We start from the raw sequence: 11,655 nt of genomic DNA on the forward strand, positions 1-11,655 counted from the left end.
TAAATAACAATAACTAAATGGGTTATTTAGTTAGGCTTTACAAATCACCAATCCAATCCTCTGGTGGTAGTTTATGGATCATGGTGAGATATATGAAGAATGTGAGGAAGTGCGAAAAGAGAAACATTGTTCCTTCGAGACGTTGTGTGAAATCTACCCTGTCCTGCGTGCTGACCTTTCCATCCAATCCCCTGAGGGAAAATTCTCAATAAATATTCATTGATCTCAAGTTAATGGGGGAAAACTTCTAAAATGTTCAGCCGTTTCCAATATTCTACCCTGACGTGCCAGCATGTGTGGAAACAAAGCCTGTAAGCTATTTTAATAGGGAATTAAAAGGAAAATAATATTAAAGAGTAGGGGGTATGATTATACTGGGTAGCTTATGTGGAGAAAAAAAACATCAGAGTAGACTTAAAAGGCTGAATGGTCAAATGGCTTTACAGCACTCTGATTCCACTAAAAAAACAGCAACCTGGGCCCAGCAGCACAGAACTATAGTGAGCTATGGTGGATTGATTATTCCAAGCTGTACAATGATTTCCAATCAGATTTTCCTGCAGTATCTTTTTCAAAAGGTCATTCAAAATGTACAATATCCAGCAACAGTTATCTGTATTGTATGTTTTAAAAGAACTTTTCAAAACACTTGACAAGTGTAATAGTGGACAGAATCGTGAAATAAGAAATTTTAAAGATTTTGATCAAAGACACAGTTGAAGAGAGACGTTTTTATGATTTTGAAGGTGAGGGTGGAAAGAGATGGGAAGACAAAGTGATTTGGAATTGAGATTCAAAGGACTTGGGGGCATGGGGTGGTGAGAGTCTCCCTTTGGTGGAGCAAAGGGAGTAGGAAGTGAGCAATACTAGAGTCAGAAGGGCTGGAATGTAGAGTTGGAGAAGTATTGTGGGGAAGAGCATAAGGAGATTGGAAGACAACAAGAACTTGCATTTATGTAGCTCCCCTCATACAGGGTAGCATCCCAGAGACCAGGACAAGTTGCTAAAACTTGGTACTGTGGGCAAGTGTAACTTTGTGGGGGTGAGGGTAACGTATGAGGGGAGTTGTGTTGGAGAGATATTTGACTGTGGAGTTCTACATCATTTGAAGCTTCTGGAGAGCAGAACTCGGCATTTTTGCCAGAAGACTGTTCTACATATCTGCTGCTCTGAAGGAAGGGATGTATTTTTTCCTAATCTTCTGGGTTACTTGGGGCTAAAATAAAGTTGCATAAATGCCATTCAAAGAATTTCATTGTGTTCATCTTCTAATTTGTACAAATTACATAGCTCTCATCAATTCTTGTGTAACTATCATTTGAGACGGTTTATATTGCATTGGTTGCCTGCACAAAAACAAACCCAAACCTGCATAAGACCACTTTGCAGACTGCAATGTAACTTATGAAAGATCCTAGGAAAAAAAATTCAAGTTACATGGTTCTGTTTTATGGCTTTGTTGTTCCTTCCCTCCACTAGATTATTGTAATTACAGTCGAACGTGTTCAAGCAACAACCTCCTCTCGGCAACCATTCCCTGTTAACAATCATCCTGGGACAGCCCAGTTCGCACACCAACAGACCCTTATTCAAAGGCCACCCTTTGGCCCAGTCCTTTGAGCAATTGTTGTAGACAGGTTTGACTCGATCCAATAACTAAAGTGTAATCTCTGCTTTGTTTTTGAGCATAATCCAGCAGGCTCAGCCTTAGGCTCAGAACCTGGAGATCATCACACGGCCTCCATGGATAATCCATCTGCTGATTGAAAGTGACTGATGACTGCCGTTCCTGGTTTTGCTCAGTGGGCTCCGGCCTGCTTCATTCCCCCTCCTCGTCTGCCCCACTATTGGCGGGTGGCCTTCTGCCATTCTGCCCATCCTCTGGAACTCCATCCCTCAGTCCCTCCACCTTGCCCCCTCCCTTGCCTCCTTCAAGACCTGTTCAAGATCCTCCTCTTCGAATGTGCCTTCGGTCACCCTCCTTACCCCCACCTGCCCTCCACCCTCCCCTATCCCAAACCCCAGCTCGGGTCCGAAACGCTGATTGTCCAATGCCTTGGGCCGTCCTCCCGACGTGAAAGGCGCTCTACAAAATGTAAGTTTGCGGTTGTTGTTGTAAAGTGATGAGGGGGCATTTTACGTGGCTAGCAAATGGGAAGGCTAGGAGAAACATTTTCACACACAAAGTGATTAGGATATAGAATATTCCGCTGGGAACGATGGTTGAGGAGGAATCTATATTAGCTTTCAAAAGTGAACTAGATAGATATCTCAAAAGCAGGAATTTACAAGGATATGAGGAATTGTCAGGTAAATGGGACTGAAAGGATGGCTCTTTAAAAGAACCAGCACACGATGATCTGAATGGTCTTCTTCTGTACTGCAAATTTCTACGGTTCTATGGATTGCAGCTCTAGGTTATGAATTATTTACTTTGCTCTATAGACATCTCAGGCCCATCAGTCACTTGGTACACATTACCTTTCACTGAAACTTTAATCAGAAACGGGAGTTGGATATTTAATTAATCTGGGCTTGTCTGAAAGTAAATGTAATTGAGCGTAGTTGGTGAAATTTGGTGAATACTGCAGATCTGTTGGCAAATGTGTATGAAGTTTACAGATGTGAATTGTTCAGTGATTACCTTTTTTTCTGTAATAGAATTCTTCATTCATGTGATACTGGCATTTCAAAAGTGATGGATCTGTCAGTCACGTTCAAAACCATTGGTAATACAGTACTGTTTTTTCTGAAGTGAATTAAATTGGTATCCCATTAGATTCACCTTGTGTAATTGTGTGATATTTAAAATAGATTCAAACTATCACCTTTATTTGTATAAAACTGTGTGCCATTTCTAATGGGATGTGCTACTAAACATGCAAATGCAGATTTACATTGCTTTGCAGGTCAGAAAACTGAGGGGACCTCCTTTAGGCCTCCAGTTTAATACCTTTGTTTACATACCTGTTTCAGTGGTAATTCATCTGCCTTGACCTTAACTATAATCTCATCTATATGAATGATCTCATCTGTAGATCACTTGGAAAATGAAGTTGCCTTATGTAAGATGCAAAAAGTAGCGTTCCAATGCATTTGCTTGTTCAGAGCTTATGCTAGACAAAGTGATAATTAGAGCATCATCATCCTTACTATTGCAGTGGCAGTGATGGACATAATTCCAGAACAAGCTGAGGTTGGGTGTTGCAGCTCTTGATCTGTGTGCTTTTCCTGCTCCTTAGCTGAAAATCCATACCTTTAATGGCAAAAACAGTGTGCAAGACTGATTTCAATTTAAAGGTAATCGATTAGTCCAATTGGATTCTATTGGTGGCTGAGAAGGAAATTAGAGTTTTTGTTTATTTCTTATTTTGAAAAAGGAACATCAGGGGTCATGTCTTATTCTGGGCAGAAAGGTAGAAGGCAGAAAGATTTTTAACATAAGCAGCATCATGGTTAAGGGTGTTTTAGTTCAGTGAGTTAGTACTCTGCCTTTTAGCTCTGAAACCTCAGTTTAAATCCTGCACAGATATGCATTGAGATTCTGACTCAAGGTTTTGTTTGCAGAGGTGCATGAGGCAATGCTATACTGTTAACATTGCATAATCCAAAATAAAAAGAAATTAGAAATCTCACAGTTCCAAATACACAGATCTATTAAATCTCACAAATGCTCAGTAACTTCACATTTGGCAGTATTGTTGAAAGCAGATGTTTGGCGCTAGCCACTGGTCGTCAGACCATCTGGAAGAGGTGTTCCTATATTGCTCGTACTGCTCAGAACTGTAGCTGGCATATAGTGTGCTTTCTTAACTTTAAACTCAGGCGATCTGCCATTCAATCTCTAAAAAAAAAGTAATGTTCAGAGATTATTAATATCGCTGGTGGCCAAGAGGGCAATGGTTAGTCCACTGATTTAATATGATCAGGGTTTTTGATGAGCAAGCTGGAAATGCTTCATTTCAACTTGCTTTGCTCCAATGTAATATACTGTCAGAGTGGTATTCTCTTATGTTGACATGACTCATGTATGACTTACTACATGCTCAAAGGAGTCGTCTCTCTGAAAGGAATCTTGTTAGCAATTGCTACTTATTAAGGCCTTTTTGCATGTACACATGCATGCATTAAGCTCTGGTGCCTCTTCCACCTCCCTCCTCCCAATCCCCTGGTCGCTCTCCACCCACCCCACTGCCCCCTTTCAGTCCCCTGGTTCTTCTTCCCCCTCCCCCATCCCAATTCCCTGGGCACTCTTAATAATGATATAAGGAGCAATGTAACTGATTTGGTAACCCACTTGCATCACTGCTAAAAATGGTCAGTAAGGCACTACCTAATGGTTTGTAACTAACTGTAGGGTAACGTTTGATAAGGGCTTGGGACACCCACTAGTTTAATGTTGTTGACTCTCTAAGGTTTTGTTTGTGGAGATGTGTGAGGCAATCTTACACTGTTGACTATTGGTGTGTCATGGGAATACAGTGAGGTGCCAAATAGAAAAATGAGCTTTGTCATCTATATGACTGACTTTGATCTCTGACTGACTTCCAAATCTTTCCCTTCTTTGTATAACTGAGGTAGTTATTTTGTTTGTCTTCACTTCACTGAAGCTCTACTGAATGTCAATTGACCTGGAGTGCCTTGATCAGAGTTCGCATTTATCTTCATATTGGGATGAAAACTCATCCCTCAGATGTATATGATAAGTCACATTCTTCCCCAATGCCCCCCTCCTTTAATGCTTATCCCCTTGACAGACGTTAAGTAGCAAATTTCAAGCAACAGTTTACAGTAACTCTGATGTGAAATTTGTGAAAGAAATTTGCCGTTTTGGCCTTTGCTGTCAACCCTGATCGGACAATTCAAAGAAATTATGTTCATTTAAATTCCTCCAAAGTGAAGGTATTTTGTAGGTGTGATACTTGGCATTGTTTGTAGCGTATTCATTGAAAACTTAGTGGAACATAAAATGAAGCTATTGGGACATAGAGAAGAAATGCATCCTTCAAGTGTAACTCCATCCACATGGATCGTTTCCATATTCACAATCTCTTTCTCCAACATTACTTACAGCAAATATTTGGTTCTAAGCTTAATTTCTTTACTTGCACTTTGATAAGCATTTTATGAAATCCTATTGTAGGGTTTTGTTTTTCGGATCATTTTTCAAACAAGTGGCTTGTTTGCTCTCAAGTGCCCATTGAAGTATTATATGTTCACCCACAAAATATACAGTCAATTCACTTTACAGTATATTCTGTGAAGTGCATTGAGACGACTAGAAAATGTGATAAGGCTCTATATCAAATGCAAGTGTTATTACATACTCGAATAATATGAGTTCAAATGAGGTGCATTTGAGATTTAAGGCATTTTATTCACTGCAGCTTTTGTAGAACTCCCTCTTGTGGGAGATGAGCTGTTGAAATTGGTGAATATTAAAAGCTCAATTAAAAATGTATAGAAAGCGTTCAATTGATCAAGACACCTGACTGCAAGGGTTTCTGACAACTTCATTCAATAGACTATCTCGCAGGTGGTTTTCAAAAATGAGATAACCCTTGTGACAACGTGAAGCAATCCACACACACTATCAATCTGTGGGTGATACCAATTGAAAGGGAATCTTAACAACTAAAATTCCAAGTTCAAGCTGATGCCAACTAAGTGTTAGTTAGCCCAAGATTGATGAGGCAGTCGGGGTGAGCTCATGGTACAAACCTAAATTGTGAACCAGGTTGGATGCTCAGGCCCAGGGGCAGGCCGGACCACAGGGGAGACATAATGATGAAGAGATTTGTTAACCTGATAGTTTTGTACAATGTTCAGAACGAAAATTCCTAGATATGGAAGGAAACAAGTTTTAGATTGGAGACTCTTAAAAAAATGTGAGAAAGTAGACACTATAATTCTCTTCTAGAGTAAGGAAGAGCAAGGGAGAGAGTTTGAAATAATTACAAAAATCTCTCGTCCTCCATTATGAAGAAATATGACTTCAGCCCTTGTTATCAAACAACAAGAATAAATTTACATTTATACAGGAATTTTCATACTGGAAGGGCGTACCACAGTGCTTGACAGTCGAAGCTTTACACCCAAAGTGGAGGTGGGGATCAAGGGGATGGGGCGAGTGAATTTTGACCTTGAAGAAGGTGATGGAAGGAGTTAAGCTACCTATTAAGCTACCTTTAAATTAACAGTGAGCAAGCAAAAAGACACCAAGATACCAACTTGGAACAGTTTGTGGGTAGCTGAACCATAAAGCCATGCCCCATAAACTTGTGAAGGTTACAGAGAGGTCAGCTATTATACCGACCAAGCAGGCAATACAGAAGAACTACTGGATTAAAAAACGCTTGAAATGACAAATGGAAGCACTCATATTAGGTCAGTACTGTCACTTGCAACAACACAGCAGGCAGAGTTTACTACTTAATTTGCTGCCAAAGCTCTTAAATTTTCTTACATCTTAAAACGATGACCTCTGGTCACTGACTCACCAACCATTGCAAATCATTTCTCTCAAAAACCAGTAAAACTCAAATAAATCTTATCATTATAAATCATACAATCTCCTAAGTCGTACATCCACCCGAGTCTTATATGTATCCTATCAAAACCGCTTAATTTATTTATTTGGAGCCCCTGGCGCTACCCCACATGAAGGGTGCCATATAAATGCAGGTTGTTGTTGTTATAATCACCTCCTAACTTGTAATGCCACTTCTCTACTCTCCATTACTCCTGCACTTACCGGCTGAATTGAATTGCTGGTAATGTCTCCCATCTGTCGACGCATGTTTAGAAGAATATAATTTGCCTTGATTGAATGTGATTCAGTTTGCCGGTATATGTGTATGCGCCAACGGGTCAAGATGTATTGAATCGCAGGAAATGTAGTCTTGACCCATCACCGCATGTGCACTTACTGGCTGCAGTGAATTATGCGTGCACAGTGTAGATTATTGACTATATTGAATTTTATATAGTTTATAGAGTTTGCCTGCAAATCAGACTTCACGTAAGTTATATTAAATGTTTTGTTTCCAACTGATACAACTTGTGTGCGTTTTACTGTACTCCATCAAAACCCCTCATAATTTTAAAGACTTCTATTGGGTCTAATCTCAACTTTCTCCGTTCTAGTAAAAATAGTTCCTCTAATCTCTGCCTTTGTGTCAAAATACCCTATTGTTGGTATCATTGTAGAAAATCTCCCTTGCACCCTCCTTATAACCCTGGCATCCTTTCTAAAACGGGGAGACCAAAGCTGGCTGTAATTCTCTAACTGCGGTCTAACTAACTATTTATAGCAGTTAACTTTCACCTCTTTGATGAAAACATTTTGACTCTCCTGACTAAGAGAGTAATTTGTAATTATAAGCTTTTTGTAATCATTATAGATTTGTCTAATTATATGTATTCTGTATCTTGGAGTGATTAAAATAACTTAGCTGTGTCTTGTCTCTGTCTCCTTGATTAACCTTTAGTCAAGAAATGGTTAAGCTTTATTTGAGCTGTGTGCTGCTTGGTTATTTTCTGAAAGATCTTTGGTTCCAATAAGGAAGTTGGTGATTTAAGTATTCTTAAAACGGGATTGACAACTGGAGACATAACTGCCTATCCTGTTTGTGCAAATCACTTAATTCATTTAATACTCTGGAGACTCTTCTTTTCATATTTTACATCTAAAAGGCAGTATAACGATAATTTATTATTTAGGTGATTGCATTAAATGTATGTCCACTACCTAGGTTCTTAATATTCTGACCATAAAAAAGATCAAAATTTTCTTACACTATTAAGTCACTTAAATGCCTCTAAAACTGATCATGCTTAAACCCTCAATTTAATGTTCCTGGGGGCAGGAGATGTGTGTGAGTGCTGTCTGATTTCCTTCTCTGTTAGCAAGTGCCATCTTACCCACTAGTGTGATCTACTCTAATTCCAATTACTGGCTTTTCCATATCTTTATTTTGTTCCTCTTCAAATATTCATTGATGATTCCTACAAGCAGCTTGGTTCAAAAAGCTTAAATGCTCCCATGTGCTTTATGTTGGATTAAGGCCTAAAATCTGATGTCACAGAGTATTGTTTGCAGATCCGGCTGCTCAGGCAGTGCAGTGAGGAGTAATAAGAGATTCCCAATATTGTAGTTACAATAATGGCATTGTTCTATAACTTACGAGTTCTATAAGGTGATAAATGGAAATGAGAAAGTAAACCTAGAGCAATATTTTCTGATAAAACAAAGCAACGGAGCAAGATGCCACAATTTGAAGACTGACATTATAAAACACAGTAAATCTTCATACTGAGAACAGTTAACTGGAATGAGTTGTCAGTAATGGTAAAGGTGTTGGCGCTGGACTTATTTTAAAAACCTGCTTAAAGGTGTAATGAGAAGAGGGTAGGGTAGGTATTCTGGAATAAGATGAAATAGGTGAAGAGACTTCTTCATCCATACCTCTCTTGTGATCTTGTACGGCCGCTGCCAGTCAGTGCCCCTTTGGGGGCTGACTCCAGCGAGGGGGAGGGCAGCTGTCTTTGCCTTTTGGTGTACAGTGATCATCAGGAATAGTCATCAGCTTTCACCTCAAGGAGGCAAGGGAGGGGGTGAGGCGGAGGGACTACAGGATGGAGTTCCAGAGGGAGGGGGCAGAGTGGCAGAAGGCCCACCCACCAAAAGTGGGGCGAGCGAGGCGGGGGATATAAAGCAGGTCGGAGCCCACTGAGTTGAAGGAGCGAGCAGGATGGTAGGGGGTTAGGAGGTTGCAGAGGTAGGTGGGAGCAAGACCACTGGAGAGCTTTGTAGGTGAAGACCAGGATCTTGAACTGTATCCTCTGTGTGATGGGAAGCCAGTGGAGTCGGACGAGGATGGGGGTGATAGGGTCACTGAGCCTAGTGCGGGAGAGGACACGGGCTGCAAAGTTCTGGATGATCTGCAGCCTATGGAGGGAGGAATTGGGGAGGCCGACAAGCAATGAGTTTGCATTGTTAAACTCTGATGTAATGAATGCGTTTATGAGGGTTTCAGGAGCCTGTGGTGTGAGACAGTGGCTGAGCCGGGCGATGTTGTGGAGGTGGGGGAAGGCAGAATGGGTCTTAGCGCAGATGTGGGGTAGAAAGGATAGTTGACGGTCAAACAAGACCCCAAGGTTCCGGACTGGCTTAGTAAGGTGGAGTGTGCTAATAATAATCCCTCCAAAGAACAAAACAATAATAAATTGGTCATTTTCAATCTACGACTGTTTGTGGGACATTGCTGTGCGCAATTGGCTGCCGCATTCGCCCACAAATATACAGTCAATTCACTTTACAGTGTGTTGTGTGAAGCGCTTTGGGACGACCTCCCGACTTGAAAAGCACTATACCAAATGCAAGGATTATTATTATTATTATTATTATGGATGTTGATGCTGTCAGCACCTGAGGTGAGGAGGCACTGACGGAGCCAATCAGGAGAGCCTCGGTCTTGTTGACATTCAACTGTAGAAAGTTAGTTCTCATCCAGGACTTGATGTCTGACAGACATTCTGTCAGGACAGCAGTGGTCCTGGAGTCAAGGGTGGAGGCAAAGAGGTAGAGTTGGGTGTCATCCGCATACATGTGGAAGTTGACCCCATGTCTGCAGATGATGCCACCAAGAGGGAGCATATAGATATTGAAGAGGAGGGGACCAAGCACAGAGCCCTGAGGAATGCCACACGAGACGGTCCGGGGGCTGGAGGAGAAGTCGTTTGAGGAGATGAAGTGGAGGTGGTGCGAGAGGTACGATCTGAACCAGTCAAGAACAGAGCCTTGAAGGTTGAGGTGAGAGGAGAGGCGTTGGATGGGGATAGAGTGGTCAACAGTGTCGAAGGTCAGAAAGCAGAAAGGTCAAGGAGGAGACAGAGGAAGCCCTGGTCGCAGATGGACAGAATGTCATTTGTCACTTTGACTAGGGCTGTTTCTGTTAAACACAGCCACATCTAACATGGTTTTGCTGTTTTTATGTAATGATTAATGAAGTGCATGTTGTGCTATGATTTGTTTGATGCAGAGTGCCAGTGACACAGAAGGGTTCTGCTGGACAAAGATGAGGTTATGCAGGACAGTTCACAGGCTGCAGATGGTAACAGCCTTTAGTATGTTAGCTCACTACATGCATAATTTAGGAACCCATGTGGGACTACAGCTTCTTAAATAAAATAGGTGAAAGCAACTTACTAAGTGACCACAGTATCTTCTTTCGTGTGCGGAGAGAGCTGTTCAGTGCTCAATAATAAATTGAATGCGGCAAGGTCTAAATCACATATTCATAGCAACAGTTGGTTCAATCTAAAGTTGATTTCAGTAATGAGCTCCAATTATCTCCACAACACAGAATTGCATTCATTTAAGATGTGAAAGAAATGCTTTCTGCATTGCGCAATGCTGCACAAACATTGTTATGCTTTTGAAACTGACTTTTTTGACATTTTGTCATGTTTCTTTAATATCATTTCAGTTTTACTTCCTGTTGCGTATACTTTCCAAAGAATAGTGTGATTTATTTTCATTTTACGCTGTCTTCATTTTTCAGGATGCCTAATTCCCTCGGAACCTAGAGACACATAGCTCTCCAGCCAAGAAAGCAGACGGGCCTCAGGCTTTTGTCAATGGCATTCCACTGCAGGCTGCTAGGAGATGTGTGTGACAGCACAAAATTCCACCCTAGAGTATTATCCTGCAAGACTATTTTGTCTTCAAAATTTAAAATGCAGAATCGTGGAAAATTCTAAAATTCAGTCCTAATTTGGAACTTAACTGCAGAAAATCAAGTTCGACATGAAGAATGAATCCAAGGGTTTTTCCACAGTTTTGTACAATTTAAAATTTGAACACAAAAGAATTAGGCTAAGACTCGGTGGAATTTCAGGCCTGGAATGAGAACATTTCTGCAAGCAGAAAGGAGGCAGAATTGCACCTGTCATTAGATGCTGTAGAATGGTCTCACCAAGAACAGTGGCTCCAGTCTCATACACTGTGCCATGTTGTGACATTACTGAACAATTTTTTTTCTCAAGGGCTGGTGCATGTAAAGCATGTCAGCTGTGCTATTAATTCATTAGGCACTGGGAGCGGCCACACACTGCCAAAACTAGAGCCAAAGTGCCTCTAAATGTATTCTAAATCATTAACGAACAAAATATTTGCTGAATTGTTTGAGCTCAGATCTAACATTGAAGATGGTTTCTGAATGAATTTGCAAGTGATTAATTCGTTGAATTGAATTTGTAAGTGATAAAGTGATACATTTTGTCATTTCACACAAACTAGTTTTGTGAATATGACTTGAATCTATAAAAGGTAATACATTGAGCTGTAAGTGTTGCATTGGAATTGCCTGATCTGCTCCATCTGATTAATAATTTGAAGGAGCAAGTGGGTGGTGCAGTGCGTTCAAAATGCATTCAGTTCAGTTTTGGGGCTTGGGCTTGTATCTAGCACTGACTGATGGGATGAAAGTCTCTCTCTCTGCTGTAAGGATCCCCAATGACATGTTTAAATAGTGGACTGGATCAGTCAGCACAAAAAGACCCAATAATTAGGCACTACTGTAATTGACACAGAATAATCTTTCACTGCCAAGCCACCGGAACATGGACAATAGATATGTCCCACTGGTGCAG

The 11,655-nt window shown here is 40.8% G+C and overlaps 1 protein-coding gene across 2 annotated transcripts in view; it reads left to right on the top strand.

Moving 5' to 3' along the window:
* Positions 1 to 11,655, top strand: part of LOC103187492 (secernin-1) — a 64,093-nt gene that overhangs the window by 23,283 nt on the left and 29,155 nt on the right. The window lies entirely within an intron of this gene.

This window comes from Callorhinchus milii, unplaced genomic scaffold, assembly GCF_018977255.1.
Source record: "Callorhinchus milii isolate IMCB2004 unplaced genomic scaffold, IMCB_Cmil_1.0 Scaffold2, whole genome shotgun sequence".
NCBI lineage: Eukaryota > Metazoa > Chordata > Chondrichthyes > Chimaeriformes > Callorhinchidae > Callorhinchus > Callorhinchus milii.